Source organism: Salarias fasciatus, chromosome 13 (genome assembly GCF_902148845.1).
Source record: "Salarias fasciatus chromosome 13, fSalaFa1.1, whole genome shotgun sequence".
Taxonomy (NCBI): Eukaryota; Metazoa; Chordata; class Actinopteri; order Blenniiformes; family Blenniidae; genus Salarias; species Salarias fasciatus.
In genome coordinates, this window is record NC_043757.1 from 22,136,439 (window position 1) to 22,148,039 (window position 11,601).

General features: G+C 41.4%; 1 protein-coding gene across 3 annotated transcripts in view; it reads left to right on the forward strand.

The window, feature by feature from the left end:
* ccser2a (coiled-coil serine-rich protein 2a) overlaps positions 1–11,601 on the forward strand; it is a 48,268-nt gene continuing 36,667 nt past the window's right edge. The window contains exon 1 of one of the 3 annotated variants that reach the window (XM_030106061.1): positions 1–570. The gene's annotated coding sequence lies outside the window, so the exon portion shown is untranslated. Of the gene's footprint in view, positions 571–664; positions 1,285–11,601 lie in introns of those variants that run through there. The other 2 variants (XM_030106059.1, XM_030106060.1) reach the window with 2 other exon arrangements.

Sequence of the window (11,601 nt, forward strand, 5' to 3'; positions counted from 1 at the left end):
GAAGTCTGTGTGCACTCCGTTACCGTGCGGTGTCCGTCGCCGTGTGTGAGTTTATTCCGTCGAAGCGGGTTGTTTTCGTTTCGCGTGAGGATTTGGCTTCGTTTACTCTGCGCTGTGCTGAACGCCGCTCGCCTGCCGCCTTCACGGACCGCCCTACTCGCTCCTTACTCCGCTCCGTATCATCAGTTGGCTGTTGTTGACATCCACAGTTTAACTCCGAGCTTCGAGATACAGTCGCTCCGGGCTGCTTTTAAATCTTAAGCAGATAACAATTAGTGTGAATCAAGTTATTTTTTGCGAGTTTGGAAGACAGCAGATCGCGTCGTCGAGCTTGTGTTTGTTTGTTCCGAGGCTCACTGAATGGCACATTAGGGCTGCCATTCAAACGAGCTGCCCTCAACTTCAATCAGTGCAACTCAAAGTGTGTTTAAAAACCAGGAATGCAAGGAATGGCTACATCGACTTAGCTTCACTTTGCAACATGATGCTATTCACCACACAGCGAAGAAGAGGACTTCCTGCTGATCCAACATTAACTCTGTAAATCCTCCTTTTATGAGCAGAATTCAGGTAAGTGCCATTCACTACACTGTTATGCATGTCACATGATGCAAACACAGTGGAAACACATTGTAATGTTTTGCGGTTAGCTGTAGATGATAGCCACACTTATACTGAATGGCAACAATCAATCCGAAAGCAGCTTTTGATGAAGCTGTCAGTCGTCTTCCTCAGCCCAGTGAGGGAGAAGAAGCCATGTTTTCTCAATGCCACCCCCCACAGTCATTGCAAGCCCTGAAAGAGTCAGTGTACCATGAATGAAAATGACCATTCCTTTATGTAATACTCATCTAAAGTTATGCCTATTATATAACAAATCAGCCCAGAAATGATACACACTGATGTCACAGTGAGGCAATCTTGCAGTGCTGTTGACATGTGCTTCAGTTGGTTGGAGGGAAATGCTTGCTCGAGATGTTTTACACTTGCACGTGTCAGGATTAAAGGGTAACTGAAGATGACTCACATGTAGCTGTAAAGTTAGGCTCAGAAGAGTAGAGTTCAAATTTAACCAAGGTTTTTATACCGTGCAGCGCCGCCGCGCTCATCCATATTTTTATACCACGACTAAAGCTGCTGTCAGTCAAGTCTTTACCATGATGTCTGCATGTGCATGTGTGCACCATTTTAGGCGGTGATCTATTACAGCCCAGACGGTGTAAAGCGCCATGGCATCAGAGCACCAATGCACATTAGGATAAGGCATGACCGATTGCCCTCAGTGTAAGTGAGATGGACTCTCCTCTGGTTTCCCCAGTGTTCGGGTGGGGTTGCAACACACACACACACATGCATGCAGATCCATGTGTGTGATCCTCAGGCACCTGTTGACATGGGTCCTGGAGCGCCACCTTGGCTGAGGGTGTGTTTACAATCTGATTCCTCCCAACAACAGCTGAATGCCTGTACTGTACACCTGCCTGTAAAGGACCACCCAAACTGCAGTTCTGTATCTTTAGGTTTTTGTCAGACTGTGTGTCTCTGTCAGTGACTTATGTGGTCATGTGTGAAAACACACATTTAACCCTTCAACCCTGTTCCATGTCACTGCACTGCCATGAATGGCAATCTCGAGTCAGATAAAACAGGCTAAGATTCAATTCAACTTGGAATTTAAAAGACATAGAAATGTTGAGTCATTTGTGAGAAACACAGACTAAAGTAGGCAGCATAGTGCAAGGTGAGTTTTAAATGCTTCCTCAGACACGAGCTGTCATCTTTTCTGCTGTGTGTGTTACTCACTACCTGTTTTCTTTTGTCGAGCTGATCTCATTTACTCAAGTGTAACAGACTTCTGCTTGTACGTGCTACTCCCAGTGAGAAAAATCAACAGAAAGCTGTATCACTAAAACCTTGGGCACCAGGTCCTTCAGTATTCTTTGTTGTGGCTTTTGTGCCTGTCTTCATGTGCGAGTCGTGCTCAAAGCCAAGCGGCTTGATTTGACTTTTCTCTGATCCTTCTTGCCCTCCTCTCTCTCTCTCTCTCTCTCTCTCTCTGTATGTGGCCTATCATTAGAGCTAAACTTAGGCACGCTTATCAGTTCTGTCATTCCCTCAGTAAGACCACAGATGTTTAAAAGCTTGGAATAGCTGGGAGCGTAGACACAGGATCTCCGATACACACTCAGTCGGTCAAAAAATGGTTGGTGCTTGGAGCTAAACTGCCCTCCAGAATCTAGAAATATCACTACACGTTTCTGTACATTGTCTCCGATCTATTTAATAAACATTAATTATGGTATGTGATTTTTGGCATATTTTGGTCAAGATTTGAGTCTAAAACAAAGTAACACAAAATTGTAGAATTGAAAGAAGATAGCATTTATGCTAACATGTTTTTGTTGTTATGTAATGAAAACATAATGTCCCACATCAAGGCTTGCCCTGGAACCATACAGGCAGCAAAACCATCATTTATTTTATTGTATTATAAACAAATGTGATCCCCCTACTTTACAGATGTCCTGCTCTTTCACTCTGGTGGACACAGGCTTATGCTTTACATTGTGTGAGTTTATAAAGCTATAATAGGGTGCCAGTTGAGGATCTACCCTCTTTGTTCTTTTACTCATCATAGTTTGTTTACTCAGGTGTTATATGGGCTTTTGGCAGCAGCTGTATGTCTGGATGGTTGGATTTATTGTCAAGATGCATGAAGGATTCGTTTTATGTGGCCATATTTATATAGCACAGCACACAAAGAATAACAATGATGGATTCTTCCTATTATGGTGATGTGATATGGCAGTTTTTTATTGGACATAAGTGAATAACGTCCTTTTGTAAAAACCACTCTCATTCACTCAAGTGCTACTTCCTGTTCATTAAAGTGTTTGAAACTTGCTGGGGCCAGCCGTCTCAAAACCGTTAAGTCTGGTTCAGTAATCCATGGAAGCTTTGCATCATGTGATATTACAGTCTTTAAGTCCTCAGGATCAGATATTGAACTTGTGTTCTCTGCTAAGAGGTTGAAAGTTTTCTTTCAGCTTGTCTGCACAAACACTGCTGACTCATTCCCAGTCTCCATTTGGACTCCACTGTTATTTCCAAGCATCTGTTGAAAAATAAGTGCTAGCCTCACACATTATGTCTGGTTTCCAGAGCTGTTCCCAGTTAATGAAAGATGGCCGACTGCCTTTGTACTCACATTGTTAACAAGTTAGTTTCATCTGACACAATGCCTCTTTTTGGTCACTCAGCCCATCCAGCTTCTCCAGTTTCACCCAGGAAAGCTTTCTGAAACCCTTTCTCATTGACTGCTTCCTTTGTCTCATTCAGAAAGATTGCACCGAGGGGTTGTGTTTCAGAAAGTAGCCTACCTTACCGGATCCTAAGCTCGGCTGTTTGGTAACATGCATAATTAGTGTTAAGATCTGATTTATGAACAAACCCGTAATTGAGCAGTTACAAGTAATTGCTTCTACGTGTGTTATGAAAAACACTCCTCGCCGACACACATTCATGCTCAGACAAGGAAATTTTAAACTATTAAACAGGATTGTCTGGTGGAGTGGCAGTTCATACTCCATAGCTTTTTATCAGAGTCCTGTTGGCGCTCTTTAAGAATGTTCTATGTTCTTACTGTGTTGGCTGTCTCAGATTCTCAGTTTTCCTCCCACACTCCAAAAACATGCATTTGAGGTTAACTGATCTAAATAGCCTGAATGTGAATTTTGGCAACCTGTCCAGGGATGTATTCTGTTTTCAAACATAGTCAGCATAGTTCACTTCCAGATCTCCACGACCCTGAATTGGATTGATTAAAAAAAAAGTTGTTGTTTGAGAACTCAGGATTGCAAATGTCATCACCTATTTCTACATTCTTTGTATAATGCGCTGACTACTCTGGAACAATTTCATGATAATATTTATTCGGATTATAACTATCGTGACCTGCATTGATATGAATGTGAATTTCAGACACCGTGTTTTCATGATATTCTCAACAGCTGCTTCATCTAATGCCAGCAGCACACAGTAGATTTCAGAGTTTGTTATGACGCCTTCAGGTGTTCATTCCACACAGTAGGAGGGATTCTTATCGGGTGGGAAGTTTCTTGTGGGTGAAGTCAGTAGTTTCATCTTCCCCATCACTTTCCTGGATATTTTTCCCTCTGGTGTCATCAGTTTATCTCTTAAAAATGGACACAAAGGAATGTCATTCGATAACTGTTTACCCCCTACTGTGGCCTGATATGAAGTCTTGTCCTCCCTGGCCTCCCATAGTAGTATTTGCTAACTCTTGTATAAAAAAAAGTGCTGCCTAAGGAAATAGTTAAGTCAGGGGAAATATTTGTTTAAGAAGACTGATAACTGAGTGGAAAAGAAAGAGACACAGAAAACAAGGAAGTGAGGTATAGAGGAAGTTGACCTAATAGCAACGTATTATTGTCCATTCACAGAGGATGAAGCTACCAGGACCAGTCGAATGAAAGCATCATATTTGAGCTGATGATTCATATTCATTGTCTTTGCCCAGAACATCTGTGTCAGGAAATGGATTATTTTTAGCTCGACTTATAGATTGCACAGTTTCACCTCACCTCTGTGGTCTTGTACCACGTGGCTGTGTGAAGAGTTCAGAAGAGAATTCTCAATAAAACAAGACAGTGTTAAGATAAGCAGCATGCTCCCAGTGAAGCCTCAGTGCTGTGAGGAGATGTTGAGCTTGTTGGCTGCTGATAGACTCATAACTGCGTAACCTGCATGTGACTTAGAAGATGTTTTTGTGTGTGTGAGTCATGTGAGATATTTTTCTTTGAATGCAGAATCTTGTCTCTGTACATTCTTTGATTGAAACAGTTTAATATAATGTTACGCTTCCCCAATAGGCTGATATGATTCACGCTGATATAAACACACTGACGAACAACAGTGCTGTGAATTTAGTGCTGCAGTTAATGATCTGTCCACTGATTCTCCCAATGAATAGTTAATTCACCTTACACGTGCAAGGATTCTCTGGTAAAAAGCTGATGTTTATCACAGGAATGATCTGTGTTGAAGGCATTATACATCGAATCTTGCTTCATAGTGTATTCATGACTGTTCTTCAAAGTTTTTGGAATTTCTTTGATCCAAAATGAAGCAATTCAGACTGGATGTGCTCTATAAATTAAAATATAATAAAAAATAAGATTAATTTGCTTCATGATAAAGTTTTTGATCCTATGAGCCTATCCCACCATATTCATGATCAGCTCACTGCAACATTCGCCACCTTCAATATCCAAATATCACAATGTTCATATTTTAAATCAGGCTTGTCCGTTGACTTTGAATCTATCCACGGGTTTTTGACGCTCCTCCACCTGCCTCCTCCATCTGTCAGAGGCAATCTGCTTGGGACGCCACTTAGGACACTCACTGTTTTTGTCTATCTCATTTCACGACGCCTGCACAAGTCAGGTCCATAGCCAATAAAGGTCCTCTGTTTCTTTACTGAGATCAACCCTCAAATGTTAACTTTTATTGTATTTGTAGTTGATTCAAAGCAGTTTTAACTCATTTTCCTCTAGAAATACTGCACTGTCTCTTCATGAAAATGCAATGTATTGTGAGTGTCTTATGCAACTTGCTTAGTTGCATCGTGTTCTGTTTGTACTCTGTTCATGTTTTGTCATTTGGCTATTAGCTGGTATCCCACTTGTGTTGAGTTGAAGTTAGATTACTCTTCAAGAAAAAAAAACGAGGCCTTGGCCCGCTGTCCTCTATTCCTCACACATCTATAATGACCCTGCTGACAATGATTGACACCTGTGCTGCTGCCTGGTGACATTTGTCAGCCTTTCTATCCCCTGTGACCAATCAGAAGGTGAGAATTAAATGGGGCTGTCAAATGCACTGCAGTCCTCTCGCAGTGTGGTTCATGTGAAGGTCATGTGTTACTGAGAGAGCAGACAGGGACAGGCGTGCCAATGAAAGTCGAACGTTGCATACTGTGTACAGTCAGCGGGAGAGCAGACATCTGGGCCGCTGTGAGTGAGCATAATTAGATTTATAAAAGTGCTGCTGAAACTTTCTACACTCTTGATCACACCTCAGGAACAGCACGGCCGAGCTATGGATGAGTCAGAGATGAAATACGTTAACTTTTTAAGGGTGTTGCTGTGTCGTGACTATTCAAAAGCATGACTCATTTTGGGTTTGTGTCAAGAGCATATACATCCAGCGCGTCTTAGAATAATGTCACGCCACAAAAGCCTGGCTTCTCAAGTCACGTGATCGAAGATTTCCCCCTGTTCCCATTTCTTAGCACAAGTGTAAAAGTTCCAAATCTAATCTCGATCAAGACTTTATTAAAAACAGTCCATGTGAAAGAAAAAAAAAACATAAAAGCCTAATTAGTTTTAAGATACCCCTTTGCTTTGATTTTAACTTCTGCTAATAATATGACTGTTGCTTCAGACTTCATGCTGTGATGAATTAACACGCGTGCCATCATAAGAAACATGTGCTTTTTACTGCCGGCTCTTAACGGAACACGGTCGACGGAGTGGAATTAGTGTGCTGTCAAGCATGAAATGAGCAGGAGAAAATTAAATTTACAGTGGATTTTTATGAGAGACACCGTATTTTTCTTTTCAGAGTTTACTTTTTTTCCCTCCCTAAAGCCGGAATTGGTTTCCTAGATTATTAGCTGCAGTGATCTCATGACAGGACTGCTCACAGGAAAGCTGTACATCACTTTGTAGATAAAACTTCCTGAGTTGGGGGGGTTTTGTAGTCCAGTTGTTAGTGTGTGCCATATTTTGGATGAAATGTTAGATTCCTGCAACAAATTAAGAATACATGACTATGTCTTTTATCTGGATTTTTCATGATCTTCCTCTCCTCTCCTCTCCTCTCCTCTCCTCTCCTCTCCTCTCCTCTCCTCTCCCTGCACAATGGGTGGGGTTGCTGAAAGATACCCCATCAAATATTAACGCTCTCAAGAAGACCGTTCTCTCCGCCCACACGCCCACTGGCACAGCACACAACACACACATGCGAGGACGACCCAGACAGCACACAGCTCAACCTCTGTGAGAGTGTCTTCCTTTTTCCTGTGCTGTCGGCGCTCTTGGGCGCGACCTCACTTTCAGTTTAGATGATGGAGGAAACCAAGTGCAGAGTGACTACACGAGGTTCAACTCTCACCGCAATGATTGTTTTTTTGGATCAGAATGGTCGCACAGGTCAAGATAAGGTCACTGAGTTAAGGTAACATTTTCTAATTTACTGTTCTTACTTTAGGGGGCAAAAGCAACAGATTTAGCTACAAGATGTTATTTGATGTGTTTGTTTTGGCTTCCCGGTGTAATGGCATATGCAATGTTTACATGCTGTAGTTTGAAAAATAGCAGGCTGCCGCACCCTGAACTTTCTCGAGTTTTTGTCGACTCACTGCCTTCCTTTGTTTTTCTCTGTCATTTGATCCATCACAGTCAGTCCACAGCATTACTGAGCCCCGTTGGCTGTCTTATTGGATCAGCATCTTTTAGCATCGGCGCAGCCCTTCCCAGTATCGCTTTCACTCAATACACATTAGTCTAGCGTCAGTATTGCCTTCATCCCTGTCTCATTCTATTAGCCCGCTCTAATGGCACTCTGTTAATCTCTTCAGGGAGAGCGCTACGGCCCACAACTGCCCTGTCCAGATGACCGGCCTAGTTATTAGTCCACAGAGAAAATGAAGTCGTCAATACATGTAAATGAGGCGGCGCTTTGCTTTTGATTCAGTTAGAGGTGAAAAAGTCACTTGGATTGAATTCGATTTTGAGCTTATCTTTATTATCCCCTTCATCATTATTCTCAGATCAATCTCTCCAGTATATTAGCTAGGGCTGAACGATAGATCGTTATCATATCGATATCGGGATATGAACATTCAGGACATTAGTATCTCAAAATCAACGATATCAAGGATTTCCCCTGCTTGCCCTGCATGTAAGCTCGCCCATGCACAGGTAAGGCCAGCTAACCACAAACCTCGTTTACTGGTTGACAGCTGATGGCAGAGGGCGGTTGCAGAATCTGCACAAACGAGTTTGGTGGTAGTGGCAGTGAGTTCTCATAAATAAAACTGCATTTTCTTTACATCCTTTTGTATTATGATGTTTTTATTTTTCTGAAAAATGCTTAACTTTCACTGAATCCATTGTAATATATCGCATCGATATTGAGATATCTCGCATGGATATCGAGATATGAAACTTTGCCCATATCGTTCAGCCCTAATATTAGCCATATGTTTTAAATACGTTCCTATTTAAACTTCATCAGTTTTGTGGTTACCATGCACCAATCATTAAGTTTGACAACTTTGACTGAAGAAAATACATTTGTTTTGAAATCGTGGTTATGAGTAGCTATATTTATCTTAAGTCAGATTTACCAAGATAGATGAATGTATCAGAACGAAGGGGGATATGCAGAGGAGCAGCTGTCTTCCGCATCATGCCAAGAACAAACAAGCACCAGAAAACAGCTTTCATACTTCCTTCTTTCTCTCACTATCTGTTTTTCCTGCCTTCTCCATGTTTCCCCTCCATTGCTTTCCTCCTGCAGTTCTCCGTGATGAAGCTCACAGCCTGTGTGGACTTTAGTTACTCAGATATGCCATTTTTTATTGAAAAGAGAAGGCGCTTTGCTTATTAAGTTTTACTGAAGACACCGGTTTGCATTTTTAATTTCTGCAGTTATAAATCCTGATATTGTGCTGGAAGATATCCAGATATGCACAGGTACCGGCCTTGAGAAAAATTGCCTCATAATAGTTTCTGTGCACATGGTAATTACTTCGGTTTGGGCTATTCTAGTGTTTTTTTTTTTTTTTTTTACAAATGAAGTAAATATCTCTTGGTGGCCTCCAGAAGCTGCATCAGATGCTGACTTAGAAATGAGCCACTTTGCAAGTACAATGCTCACATTACCTCTGCACAAGGAGCAATCTCAGAAATACAAAAGTAGGCTACTAAAAAGTTCAGCTGCAATCAGTGTAGTTTATTGCAGAGATTATAAAGACCAGCCATGTCAGGGACTGTATGTATGACTTTAAAACCACCCATTAACTCATATATTTAGAGTCAAAATAGTGTACACATACTGGTTAACTTGCAGCGCATTGGAGCCTCTGGGTTTTCCCTGATTGTGTTAAGTTATGATACATTTTTGCCATGTTTGGAAACCTTTGTCTGTTTCCACTCATGTTAAATGCCATGCATAAAGTTTACCTCAGAATTTAGAAGTCTATATAATAAAATGTTTTTACTTTAAACATTTTATTTAGTTTTTTTTTCCCCAAAAACTACTGTATGAAATTGATTGACCTTTCTTTTATATACAGACCTTCTACATTTACTATACGGCATCAGCTGCCTCCTCTTCTGTCGATGTAACTTGTAGAAGTATTCATCCCCCTTGAACTTTTTCACATTATGTCACATTGCAACCGCATATCTAAATGTATTTTATTGAGATTTTATGGGATAGACCAAGACCATGTGCTGCATTATTGTGAAATGGAAAGACAATGACTCTCCAACAGATGCTGTAATGCGCAGTGCTGTTTTTTCGTCACGCACACAGTTTTGTATTTAGTCTGAAAAGTTCAGTTTTAGTCTCTTCTGACCTCCACATGTTTGTTGTGTCTCCAGCATGGCTTGTGGCAAACTGAAAATGGGACTTCTTGTAGCTTTGTTTCAACAAAGACCCGTTTTGTGGACAGATTGTCTCACCTAAAGTTGTGGATCTCTGCAGCTCCTCCAAAAGGCCTCTTGGCTGCTTCTCTGATCAATACTCTCCCTGCCCGGCCTGTCAAGTTAGGTGGACAGAAATGTCTTGTTAGGTTTATAGTTTTGCCATACTCTTTCCATTTCGATTGATGGATTCCAGGATGCTCGGTGAGACGTCCAAAGCTTGGGATACTTGTTTAAAAAATAATTAATCCCTGTTTTAAACTTCCACACGACTTTATCCCGGACCTGTCTGGAGTGTTTCTTTGTCTTCATTATGACGTTTGTTCACAAATGTCCTCCAGTGAATGTCGAAGGCCTTGACAGAACAGCTGGATTAATACTGAGATTAGATTGCAGACAGGTTGACTGTATTTGCTAATTTGTGAACTTCTGAAAGCACTTGATTTTAATGGATTTTTTTAAGGGGATCAGAGTAAATGGAGGAGGCACACTTTTCTGTTTTTTATCTGTAAAAAACCAAAACATTTATCATTTTTCATAAATATGTCACATGTTGTGTTGGTCTATCACCAATACAGTACATTTGTATCTTGGTCATAATGTGACAAAATGTGGAAACATTTAATTTGTATGAATATTTTTGCAAGCCATTTTTAATTTATACATAAAAATCTAAAAGTGCCACCTGGAAATTCTCCAAAGCGTTTCTCACGCTGTATCCTTTTCAAGAGGACAGATGGACGTCCACTCCACTGCATTATAAAGAGGTAGCGCTGAGGCAGTGATGGGGAGCTATAAGGACGTGGAGTTGGCCGCAGACAGGCCTACGGTGGTTATAAAAGGGAGGAGTGAGGATTTACTGTGTATAGTGGAGCACCTCCATTCATGCGTAGTTCGAATGACCCAATAGATCACAGCCCTCCGGCTGTCGCATCCTATCTGCATCCATCCCGTTACTCCTGAAGAATGCATCTCTGTGCTCTGTCTGCATGTGCTACTCGAAAGTGAAAGCTATGCCTGAAGAGATGTTAAAAACCTCACTTCCCGGTATTCCTGTTACGCTGCCAGGTGCTTTCTGACTGCATGTCCTCTGAGTCGGAAATGAAAGAAAGTCCAGATAACCTCACTGTCAGACAGGAATAAAGCTCCGTTAGCCTGTATGACAGAGAGTAGGAAAAGGTGTCCCTGCGTTTCACCGTTCGTTTCACACACGGGCAGCTCTGCAGGGATGTGAAGGTGCAGTTCTAACAGGAGTGGGGGGAAATGTCTGCCAGGAGTCACGTCGCTTGCATCTTAACTTTCACAGCATCCCTCTGTCTATTTGGTCATCCACCATATTTTCTACTGTTTCTTCCTTGACTGGAAGTGAAGAAGAGATTAACTGGATGATATTAGATGTTTATGAACAGACATTTTTTGCAATATAGTCAGTTTTTTTTAAAATTTATATTAACTAGAGGTTCTCATTAGAGGCTGTCAAGTTTTTATTTTTTTCCTGGATTATGATCATCTTGACTGTGGATGATGTTTTTTTTTTTTTTTTTTCTGCAAAATCTCGATCTGTGACGCAAGCCTCATTCTTGATGTCAGTGAAGCTTTGGGATATTTATTTATACCACTTGACCGTGGGGGGATGGGCCGGCCGTTCGATATGAGTGTATGACAGATGGTCTGCACAGTTTACGGCTCCACCTCTGAATGTGTGTCAGTCAGGATCTCGTTGTTTATATGTGGCTGCGCTGCACTGCCCTGACCTTTTCCTTTAGAAATGGCGCTGGGATTAGCTCTTGAGAAGGAACCGTTGTCATAAATGATGCTGATGTGTTTCATTAGCTGCTTCTGTGTGTACACCAGTCCAGAA